The sequence below is a fragment of the Coptis chinensis genome, chromosome 4 (genome assembly GCF_015680905.1).
Source record: "Coptis chinensis isolate HL-2020 chromosome 4, ASM1568090v1, whole genome shotgun sequence".
Lineage (NCBI taxonomy): Eukaryota > Viridiplantae > Streptophyta > Magnoliopsida > Ranunculales > Ranunculaceae > Coptis > Coptis chinensis.
Window position 1 is genome coordinate 57,910,375 of NC_141459.1, and position 12,820 is coordinate 57,923,194.

The following is a 12,820-nucleotide window of genomic DNA, read 5'->3' on the forward strand; positions in this document are numbered from 1 at the left end:
ACCTAGTGGAGTAGTTCAGAAGTCATAATGTTATCTTTTTGTATGTTTATTTGGATTATTTTGATCTTATGTCATTTTGTTTGAGTTATGACCGTTAGGAGACGTGCTATGATTTTACTTAACTTTCGTGGTTGGATTACTATATATATATATATATATATATATATATATATATATATATATATATATAGTAATTAAAAAAAACCGCCTTTAGCCCGTCTAGGCACCGCCTAGAAGGCCTAGGCGCTAGGCGCTCTTCCACCGCTCGACTACCGCCTAGCGTTTTTTAGAACACTGCTTCTACCTAGTTGCCAAGGTTGATTCCAATTTCTTTGACCTACAATTGCCAGTAACAATTCTGGGCTTCTTTTTCTTGAATCTTAATTTCAATCGATTTTTTAATAACAATCAATCAGCCGCCCAAATCGAATGACACGGAATTGCTAAGGGAAATGGAGGTTGTTGATTCTGATGAGGAGTTGCGACGAACTTGACGAAACACTTCGATTAGCTTCGATGAATAGTTTTGTTGCTCGTCTACTGTTTTCCATCAGGTTGGTTGTTTTTTATCTGGTGGCATCTGATTCTTCTTAATTTGTTTTCTTCTTTTTCGATTATAATAGTCTGATTGGATTTGATGTGATCATGAACCTGAATCATTTGTTGAAACCTTCAATCATTCTTGCTAGAGAGATGCTATGTAGGAAGAAATCAATGCCCAGGAAAAAAAGAATAAGACTTTTTCTCATTGCCACCAGAACACGCAGAATCACAAATTTAATGGCAGAATCACAAATTTACTTTGGTGTTTTGAGATCTGAGTCGGTGAAAACGGGTTTATTTAATGGGTGAAGAAGAAGGACAAATATATGGGTCGGTTTGAGACCCATTCTTACTCAAACTGTGGTTTTTAGAAAGATCCATATTTTGTAACTAATATTTTGCCACATCACGTCCTTGTATTATGTTGGGTGGAAAATGCAAAAAAAGGAAATTGAAAAAAAATGGACACATCATCACTTAACTGACGGATTATAACGGATTGCTATTTTTGTTAAATTGGGCATAGTATATTGATACGTTTGTGAAAAAAAATTCTATGTAGATACAAGTGTTAATAAGACCTAAATACATTACATATTTCTGTATTTAAGCCTTAGCCTAAATCATAATACACATTGTTAACTAAAGTTTGACACTAATGAGGGAGTAGCCTCGAAATTTCTAGTGGCAAGCCATTTGATAGTTTTAATTACTATCAAATCTTAGTTATTACACTACTATGTTAGAGTTGTCAAATGTACTAAAACTATAGAAAACTTTGATGAATGTCTTAGTAATAAAACATTGTTATCTTGATTTATCAACTAAATCCGTTGCCAGTGATTTACTGTATTTAAGTAAAATACAGTAATGTAGAGTATTTTGGCACTATGTTTTATTAATGATAAGACAGGCAACTTTGTAATTGTGTTATGTTATAATACAATTACAAAGTTGTTTAAATCACCGTATAGGAATAGGTTGCATAGATAAGACTCTTAGTATTTGATATAAAACACGTTTTGCATATTTTTCTTGGGAAATTAAAAACACGTTGGTCCGGTCCTTTTCTGGTTACTGATGTCACCCCTCAAGGGGCAATCACCTTGGCAAATCCCAAGGGCAACAGTACCTTTCAAGTAAATGGCCAATGTTTAAAATATTTTCACGAATTAAGGTCGCCAGCTCTACAAAACCCTATTTCTGAAGACTGACCCTCTATGTTTGGTGTGTGATAAGAGCCCAAAACTGTAGTTTAAACCCTTTAATAGTATTTCTATTTAGCCAATTATATTATTAATAATATAGGTTTATCACTAATTACGTGCTTTTGAGTATTGCAAGCTTCGGAGTTGAATAAATGTTAATTCGTTACTAATTAGGCGCTAAAAGGAGCTAAAGTGATTGCTAGAGAAGTTCCATGAAGAAAGCCCAAGTTTCATGGAGAACAAAGCCCAAGTCAAAGCTGTTAAGTGAAAGTCAAACCGGATTAGAGAGCTGAAGAAAAGTCAACAGAATTTCAAAAGGCCATATCTTTGGGCTCAGGCCTTGGATTTGGGCCCATTTTATATCAAAATAACCGGCTCAGAAAGCCCTTTCCAATGGTCTTGGTCTTGACTTGATCAGAGCAGTATAAGTTTTTGAAAACGCGCACTACAGAAATATGACTACAATTGGAAGTTTTGGATTCACCCGATTGGGTTATGGACTTGATTTATGGGTCCATAACCTAGCCTAAAAACCTATGCAGAATTTTATATCATTATATAAGAGAATAAAAACCCTAAACTACCTCTCCCCTTTCTATTAGTTTAGTTTAGCTTTAGTTTATAGCATTCATTAGAACCTTTCAATAAAAGCTTTAGTTTATTCAATTAAATTACTTCTTCTTTACATTATGTCTTCCTTTCAATGTTTTAGATTAATTAATCCAATGATATTAGGCTACTCCCCTATTAGTTTAATTAAATTAGCTAGCTCTCTCTCTCTCTTTAGTATAACCTAATTTATGTTTTCATTAGCCTAGCCACCATTACTTCAATCCAATTAAAGTTATTATTATTACTTTTTTTTTTTTTTTTACTTTAGTTTAATTAATCCAATGATATTAGGCCAATCCCCCCATTAGAGGGAGTGATTATGAAGCATAATGAGGAATATATTGTTTAGTAGAATTATTTAATTGTGTATGTTTTTCAATGAATTTAGTTTATTGTATGACTTTCAAAATAAGCATATAGTAAATTAAACTAGGGATTATTATAATTAAGTCGAGAGACTTGGTTATAATAATCCTACAAGCTAGTAATAATGACTATAGAGATGTAGGTTGTTGTTAGGGATGATAAAGGTTGAGGCTTTAGGTTGAATCATTGTGTGAAAACCAAAATATGATCTATTTTCAATGAATAATTCGATTCTTGCATGAAACTAGTTATTAGGTGGATTGATTACGAGTTAATGACTATTTAGTACCACGAACTTTCACTTTTTTTCCTAAAAGGTACCTGAACTTTGTTTCTCGCCTATTCGTACCACAAACTTTCAATTTGTTTCAATTTAGTACCTCAAGACATTTTCCATCCAATTCTGTCCAATTTCATTAACGGCGTTAGCACTATTCACGTGAACAATGTTTTTCACTATTCACGTGAACATTGTTTTTTCAAAAATCAAATTTTGAAAAACAAAAAAAAACTATTCACGTGAACAGTGTTTTTCACTATTAAAGTGAACATTTTTTTTTGGGTAATAATTTGTCACACCCCGAATTTCGACAAAATCGGAAAAACAATATTTGTTCCCGACTCTTCGATTTTCAAGGTGTGATGCACTCTCCACTTCCAAAAACCCACAATCTATTTAATTACGCGGATAATTCAAAACCATTTTTTTTTAAATAAACAAAAGTCCTCTTCATAACCAAAAACTCACAAATAATATTAAATTACATATCTCCTTTTAATAACTCTTTAATTATAATTACAACTGAAAATATAAAACAACATTGTCTCCACTAAAATCTATTACACCTTAAGGGAAAACAAAACATATCCTGAATGCAACGCTAACGCAAACCACAAGCAGCAACCAACCTTCTTCAACACTAACCTTGTCAAGACTTATCAACTATGTTCATTTAATGAACACACCCAATAAGCAACCATGCAAATCGGGTCAGCATTATAAACAATGCTGGTGTAAGTAGCCCTAAAATACAACATATACTTATACATATACATACACAATCCATAAGGCAGTTAATTCCTCCACCGAGGCGCCTTAACTTCCAATGAATAATACAACATTCTTAAATATCATAATTAAGGCAGGTAGTTCCTCCACTGAGGCGCCTTATTAGCTTCCCATTTCAATAAAAGTAAGGCATTTAGTTCCTCCAATGAGGCACCTTAGCTTCAACACGTACTAATTCAACTGTATCTAATAATAGAATAACCAAACTAAAAACTTACTCTATACTTACACTAGTGTAAGCATAATCACAGAGTGGGTCACACCTGCATAAATAATTAATTCAACCCAGCCTTCTACATAACCATTGTGAATGCAACAAAATTACAATAAAACAAACATATCATATACATAATTCCAATCCTCTTATTGAACCAAATTTCACAACCACCATCAATCATTTATTATAGATTTAACGTACACTTTGATGTATCATCACAATTATTGTTTAGAGTTTCTTTGTGTCTCTAGAATCACGTCGTCTCTATGGTTTACCTAGTTTCCCTGGCTACCACAATCGCTACCCAACGCCGAACATGTACATCCACATGCCTCCCTTCACATAATGAACCACTCCGTGCGTAGCTACCTTAAGTGGGATATCGCATACCAGGTAACCCTCACACGAAAGTCATTATGTGAGTACTACCACTATTCGGCATAAAATATCGCGCGTCTCGTTCTAATTTTGCTAACGGAATAATCAAGCCACTATTCGGCTACGCCAGAAGGGACATTCAGATTCACTGAAACGCCAGAAGGGCCAATCATATCACATACGCCCATCACAAGGGCCAAATCACATGAGTTGTGGTAGCTAGGTTCTAGGATTTTCGTTACGTAATTTATTCAGGTGTCATACATTCATGTCTCATAATAATTCTTATTCTATCTCCTGCCAGTATACTTAATTGTACTAAAGCTCAACATTTCTCGTTATAATAAAATCCACATTATCACGTGCCAATACTATTCTTTGCATGATATCCAAGCATCTCTATTTCAAATCTCAAAACTTATTATTTCATGTGCCAATCATATATTGCACTACACCATATGGAATATCTCAAGTTTTCATAAATACTACATTTCATTTAAGTAGCAACTTGTAATAGTAATCAATCATGTAATGTATTTGTTCAATATATTTATGTGAACTCAATTCACCATCAAAGGCACACATTATTTCCATTTGTGCATAATATAAACAATATATAAATAATCAAAATATATGTCCATTCTACCAATGTCAAAATAAAATGACTTTAAAAAGAAAGAACAACTTAGGTCCAAATATCACGCATAATTATTCGAGTCCAAATCACAAGTCAAGTCAAACTGATCAACTGTTAAAAGCCCAATACTAAAGTCCATGAATCTAAGTCCGTATGTAGTTTAATTCTCCTAAAAAAAACGTATATATCTAAGTCTTATAAGAATTTCTCCTCTTGTTACGTGCCAATCTTTATATGCTTTACATACTACTCAGGTCAAATCTTAATTAGAAAATGACAAACAAGCTGATACAATTTTTGACAACATTTTATTATTACATTTGTCCATAAAATTAAATATGTGAAAATCTGTAAAAGGTCAACATTCCACCGTCAATGGTCAACGGTCAAAGTCAAATTCAACACGTCATTTCCATGTTCAACAGGTTCATGGTCATAGCCATGGTTCATGGCTAAGGTCATAGTTCATGTCATGGCTAAGGTAAAGGTGCATGGCTTATGGGCTCATGGCTAAGCTAACAGGTTGTCTTCTCCCTCTAGCAGCTCTCCTCCACCACCGGAATCAGCCACCATCAGCTCTTCTCGCCACCACACAAAACCTAACCAAAACTACTCCAAATCAAAACCCCTACCCCTTTAACAAAAGCAAAAACCTCCATTCTTGAATTCAAAATCTTCAACCAAAACTAGATCTGGAAATTTTTCGCCTCCATTAACGCTCCTCCGGAGCTTCAACGCAACACCATTAACAGCCCACACACACAGACATTACACAACCCCATCACCAACAATCCCTTCCAATAATCAACCAAAACCACAACAACAAAGTTCAACTAATCTAAACTACTGGGCGATTTCTCTGGCCGCCATTAACACTTCCTTCAAGCTTCGACATCCTGAAAACCCACGTCAATACCACATACCCAACACTTCACCACAACCACCAAACATCATTCAATCCTAACCACATCAGTAAGGGTTCAAAACCACCACAAAAGAGTTCAAACAAAAATATAGGATGATTTCTTGCTGTTGGGCTTGCGCCATTAATAACAGCCCAATAGGCTTCAACAGTTCAATAATAAAGCAAAACAATATACTAACATTTAACCCGTTTAACACTTTGACAATATAGCAGAATAACTATAGAAGAACAAGCAGAAAAATGAACGAAAACCTTAGACAGTAAAATTATGTCTGTATTGTAAAACTCTAGATTCGGTGAAATAGAAAAACTAACTATTCACCTATATTAAAATCTCCACGAATCCCTCATAGTCCGAATCATTAGCTCCAACTCTCTAGAAATCAAGCCGCTTCCATTTTATTTTATTTTTCCTAAAAAACCCTATTCTCTGGAAAAATATTAATATATATATCTGGGTTTGAAACCTAAGCCCAAGACAGACTCGGGCCTAGAAATCAGGCCCACATATCCCAAATCAAATCCAACAAATTTTAAATAAAACAAATAAATAAATAAATAAATAAATAAATAAATAAATAAATATATATTACAAATACGGGCGTTACAGCTATACACATCTCAAAAGAATCTCGTCCCGAGATTCAGAAGTAAAGCTATACGAACAAATAATGATGGTTATTAACTTAGAACCTACACAAGAATGTACAGAGATTAAACTTAAACAAGATAACATTGATACTAATTATTTTTACATAATTCCATAATATATGTCCTCATGCCCTTACAAAATCTATTACAGCTTAACTGTCTATATTAAAACAAATTATTATTGTCACTTAAACACAAGACAAAAATATCATTTCTCATTAGCATGCAATTTCTTGACACATAGCAACCTCTACGAAAAACAATATTCTACTTAAGCTAATCAATAATATGGGGTAAGTTCATCCCTGCATAAAACATTGGGGAGTTTTTCATTATCATGCATAAAAGAAAATTAATGTCCTAACACACTTAAAACAAAAGGGCACTCATGTCATTTACAATAAAAAATCTCAAATATATTAATTAAGCGTACTCCTTTATCGTATGAGTCAAATCAAAAAGGAAATATCTAATTAAAAATACAAACAATAATATGAATCAATAACGTATTAAAACACTCTTATCTAATTTTACATCAATTTCTTCTCATGCATATATCAAAATTTATTTTCTTTTACTAGTAAACTATTTTTTTTTCTTACTAAACAAACAAATCAAGTTTCTCTTATTATCATGGATGACAATCTAAGCAACGGACATACTACATATTTCATAAGAAAATTGAAACAACAAAATGCATATAATTTGTAGTTTGTTTCATGACTACTCACTATGATAAACCATGGATCTAAAAGTGTAAGAAAACGTCGACACACTAACACATTTTAATCATACAAGAATAAAATTAATTAGTCAGCAAAAAGTTATAGAGAACGGATGAATTACACTAATTATTATGCATTTGAAATGTCACAGGATAGTTACAACCTCAAACAATAAAACTTTATATTTACTTTAGTCATGCTCTCAGAAATCCTTTTATTTCATTATTTTAAACAGTGAATAGGTTCAAAAAATTAATCTCCATATACAATAACAATTAAAATAAGTCTTGCTAATGTATAACACAAATTTTAAAAATTTTAGGATAATATAAACCCACTTTTAACATATCACCCACAACAAGTTATATTCTCAATATAATATTTATGAACAATAAATCAAGGTATATGTCTAAGAATACTCGAATATGCAAAAATGAATGTGAAACTAATTTAACAATATTAATCAATCATGTCATAATTTATCGCCACGAAACACACTTATAAGACAAAATAAAAAGTCCGTTTGTTGTTGAAATAAGATCATCATTATATTAAGACATCCTCTACATAAATTCCAATATAGTTTAAAAATAACAATTATCACAATTATTTTAATTAATCATGAATAACGTGACATTAGAAAAACAACTTTACACATGTCATGTTGGTGGAACAATATTAACATCATATACGCACAGTAATAGTTTATCTATATATGATAATATAAGAAAGCGTGTATACGCAAGTATACATATCTCAAAAGGAATACACATATATTTTATTTATTTTTCTTTCTATTTCTAACTAATCACATCTAACAAATTAATCTCTTATATTTTACAACATTATTCCTCCATTAAAGTGTATGAGTGAGACGAGATAGTTCCTCCGACACAGAGGCAATTAGTTCCTCACTTAGTACGTCACAACGTCACCAGTTAATGCAGCACACTCAATATAGATTAAAATATCTCTTTATTTCTTGAATAATAACATAACACTCAAATAAAAAGTTCACAAACATGTTATTGCACTTAATCCATAATCCATGTGAAAATGAACACCAACAATAAAACAACATCATAGCATCACACACCATTTTGATCAAATCCGTTAATAATTAACATACGACAAATGTAACTACTCCTCATATGATAAGAAAAATCAAAATCATTTCATATCCACTCCACAAGTAACTAATATAACACTACTAAAAAATGACACATTATGACGCTTGTTTTTTATCTATCTCGACGGCTTTGTTAAAAACCATCAAGATAGGTGTTTTAGTAATATTTTTATGACGGCTATTGCAATATTATGTCGTGTATGACACAAGCGTCAAGAAAATATAATAAATTTATGACGGCTGTTGCAACATTATGTCGTGTATGACACAAGCGTTAAGAAAATATAATAAATTTATGACGGCTGTTGCAACATTATGTCGTGTATGACACAAGCGTCAAGAAAATATAATAAATTTATGACGGCTGTTACAACATTATATCGTGTATGAGACAAGCATAAAAAAAATATAATAATTTTATGACGGCTGTTGCAACATTATGTCATGTATCACACAAGCATCAAGAAAATATGATGGTGTTTCTAAAACAGTCAAATTAGCAATAGAATAAACCGTCAACCTTCTCACAATTTTTTGGGCACCAGCTGGGTTGGACCATTTTAGCTTTCACTTAAACTGTCAACAACTTAACAAATAAAAATGGCATTCAATTAAACCATCAAAAACTTAACAAAAAAAAAATACCAAAATCAATATACTCCTTACTAAGAATTGAACCGTCAATAGACTCCTCACTTATGCACTACACTAGAACTGTCATTTTCTAACAGAGCCAATTTTACATAAGTAACAGTTATAACTGTTACAATAGTTATAACTGTTACTTACTGTGTCACGAATATATCCGTTGGTAATGGGTATCTAGAATGATATTTTTTATTATTTTTAATAATTTGGTCATGCTTATGTAACGTTTGTATCCGTTAGTAAACCAATAATAAAAAAGAAAAATCCAAACGAAAAGAAAGAAAACAAAAAAAAAATATCAAACAAAAAAGAAACGAAATAACAAAAATAGGTAGCCGGGAAATTTTGGTCATGCCCCTTTCTGTTTTCTCTCTCTCTCTCTCTCTCTCTCTCTCTCTCTCTCTCTCTCTCTCTCTCTCTCTCTCTCTATAGTTGAAAGGGAAAGCAAAAAATTAAGGGAGATATGGAGAAAAAAAATGAACTCTGAAGATTTGAGAAAGTCGATGTTTTCACTTCGTGCTGCTCCTACTCCTTTTGATTGATGTTCAAATTAATAAATAAAGTTAATCAATGTTTGTTTGAAAATAACAAACATAAAGTTTTGTGAACCAACGTTGATACAGTTTTTTCAATCAGGTACTCTCTCTATCTGTCTCTTCATTTCGAATTATTTTTCTCAAATTCTCAATCTTTGGTCAAGTTCGAGGGTGGTTTTGGTGCTGTAATCATCTATCTCTTTCCACTAAAAAAATATATTTAGCTAACCATTATGGGTTTATAATTAAGGTTTTCATTGGCTGAAACAATCTTTAGTTAATGCTTCATTTTCTTCAGTAGCTAAATTCGTCGGAACAACCTTCATTTTGAGCTTAGAATGGATATCAGTTTTGTAGAATAACAATTGGTACTTGTTTGTTCTTGTGGCATTTCGCATATTGGTACTTCAAGTAAACTAGTAAATATAGCGTCGATGATTGTTAACTTATGCTTATGAGAGTATACTTGAAAGCTGAAAGAAAGAGAAACAAAATGAGAAGTTCAACTCTCTCTCCTTGTTTTGGTCAACTCAGTAATATAAATGAAAAATGGTTTGGAGAAAATGATATATAACTTACATGGAGCTTTCATAAGAGATGGTTATGAAAATAATCCCTTACTAAAAAAAAGTTCACATTCATGACTGTCTGTCTTTACCAGAAAATTCTGACTTTGGTATTGGAATTTGCAACTGAACCTTCTGTGCATCTTACACAACCTTAGTTGACATATCAATGCTGGTCAAGTATGTTGACATTCAGCAATATTAACTTCCACATCGCCATATTGTACTGAAATTGTAGCAATATAGCTAGCATGACTACATCACTCTACATGGGGTTCAATTCGGTCCCAGATCCACAGTTATATTTTTCAAATTATGATTTTCCAACCGAGCAATATTAGAAGCCCTTAAAAAAAAGGAAGTTTCTCTTGCACAAAGTAAGCTCTCCTGCGGCTGAAAGCAGATCTTTCCCCCTCTTCCCCCCATTCTCAATATTCAAATTTCAAATACTAATTTCAAGTTTCAAAAGGCAAGGCAATTTGAGTTCTCTATATCTTATCTACTGATCAGAACTCTCATAAGTTATATATCATCTTTTTATTATAGTTGTCATCTCTATTTTCTTCTTTTCTTAATAGTCTTTCTGGTTGAGTCTTTCTTTTAATGAACAATTATCCTTTAAACTAGTAAATACAACGAAATGCATATTGGTACTATTGGTACGATGTATTTCAAGTATCTACCAATGTTTGTAGTATTACTGTTACTATTGGTACTAGTTTACTAGTTTCCTTATTTGTTGAAATACAATTGGTTGATCAGGAGTTCGGTTCAGAACTCATATTTGCTTTGATACAAAAATGGAGAAGACTATATAAAGTACTTGAAATTTTAATTGTTCGCACTAGATTCTGATCAAGGTTACTTTTGGATTGAGGTTGGCCATTAATCTACACGATAAGCTTGACTAGCCGTGGTGTTTGACACTTATATGTCCCACCCACCACCACCATACTACTTCATACATATATTTTGAGTTCGCATACAAGCAATTTTAAGTCTTTAGTTGGCTGGAAAATAATCAGCAAGTGTTCTTTGTTATCCATCAAATTTGCACAAGAACCTTTCTTCCCACTTGGATTTTGACCAGAAAGTTATTGGTCACACCTTGTAGTGCGTGTACATCGCATGGGAAGGCAATCAAACCAAGTGCAGGGAAATATGCCACACATCTTGGCAAGCTTACAAGGCCACATTCCTTCACAATACGCTGAATGTTCCCCTTTTCAAGATGGAACAATGGATCTTTTATGGAAGGGTATCCTAGTAAGTATATTTTCCGTTGCAAATTTTACTCATTTGGTAATATAAGTCCGCGCCATTTATTTACAAGTGTATAGTAGCTGAGGTAGGAAATAGGAAGCCTTTTGACTCCCTGGATCAATTTCGACTATCGTTGTGTGTTATTTGTAAGAGTTGTACTCTTCTTTCTCTTTAGATTTGCAGAATATTCACTGTCAGGTCTTGCCTATATGATGCTGATGTCCGGATGGATATAGTTGTTTGAGCTTTGGTAATCTTGGCATAGTAGAACACAGCTATCAGACAGATACTTAAACCCCTAGTTAGTTTTTAATTATTTTATTTTAAGTTTTCATTTGTGTCACTAATAAATGTGTTTATGTTTAATGCATGTGGGTTCAATTTGGAATTGGGCTGCTGATATCGCCACACATGCGTTTGGATACTCTGGTACACATTATCGTTCTAGTTATTATTTTGGCTTTCCTATAGTATCTGGAAAAAAAAGTAACTCGATAGCTTATATTTGACAGTATATATAAACCCAAGTATTTATTGTGCTCTTGCACTCCTTTTGGGGGGAAAAAAGAGAGCCCATGATAGATTGAATTGACATCCTTTCTTTTAATTTTGTATATTAATATATTTTTTTTAAAGTAATGGATAGATGTGTCTCGTCTTTTTATGGGTGGTAGCTATGCAATTGTTTGGGTGTTGTAAATACTTTGATGGTGGATTGAGATCCTCACTACACCAGAATGGCCATTTTGTAACAAGGCAAAATTTTCATTTGTAAAATGCGGGTTTTAATTCAAGAATGTAATGTTGTGGTTTATTTGTAACATTTCATTTACTTGCAGGCTAGGGTGCCAAAGGAATACCTTAGCAATTACAGTGGGATGGTGATAGTGATTGTTAAATGTTATTACTTGCCTTACTATTACTTAGCATTGATCTGGTGTGACTAATTACTTAGCATTTAAACTATATTTTTGTCTATTATTCGTAGGTTCAGCACCAAGGAAATTTTTAAATGTTTCTATCGGAATCATGCACCTACACGACCTTTTGAATATGCCAGGTACATGAAGTTTTATTTATTTTGTGGACATGGAGAATGAAATTGGAGAAAGTTATATTTTGTTTGAATAATGGTGTATTGTTTTCATGATTCTATTTGTATTCTATGTAATAATCACTTTGTTATTATCTGTTTATCAAAGTATCTCGCTTCACTGCTTCCTTCATTTTTTCCCCTCTTTCAGTGTCGTATATCCCACTATGATTTTTTCAACACTTGGGTATAAAACATCAAAAAATTACATTGTTTCAACATTTATGTCAATGGCTTGTTGAGATGTGGCTTGG

At 32.6% G+C, this 12,820-nt stretch overlaps 1 long non-coding RNA gene across 1 annotated transcript; it reads left to right on the top strand.

The window, feature by feature from the left end:
- Positions 1 to 11,328: 11,328 nt before the first annotated feature.
- On the top strand, positions 11,329 to 12,503 carry LOC147504157 (uncharacterized). The gene is made up of 3 exons (XR_015220352.1): positions 11,329 to 11,476; positions 11,649 to 11,902; positions 12,313 to 12,503. It is a non-coding gene; the product is annotated as an uncharacterized LOC147504157 (long non-coding RNA).
- The last annotated feature ends 317 nt before the right edge of the window (positions 12,504 to 12,820 follow it).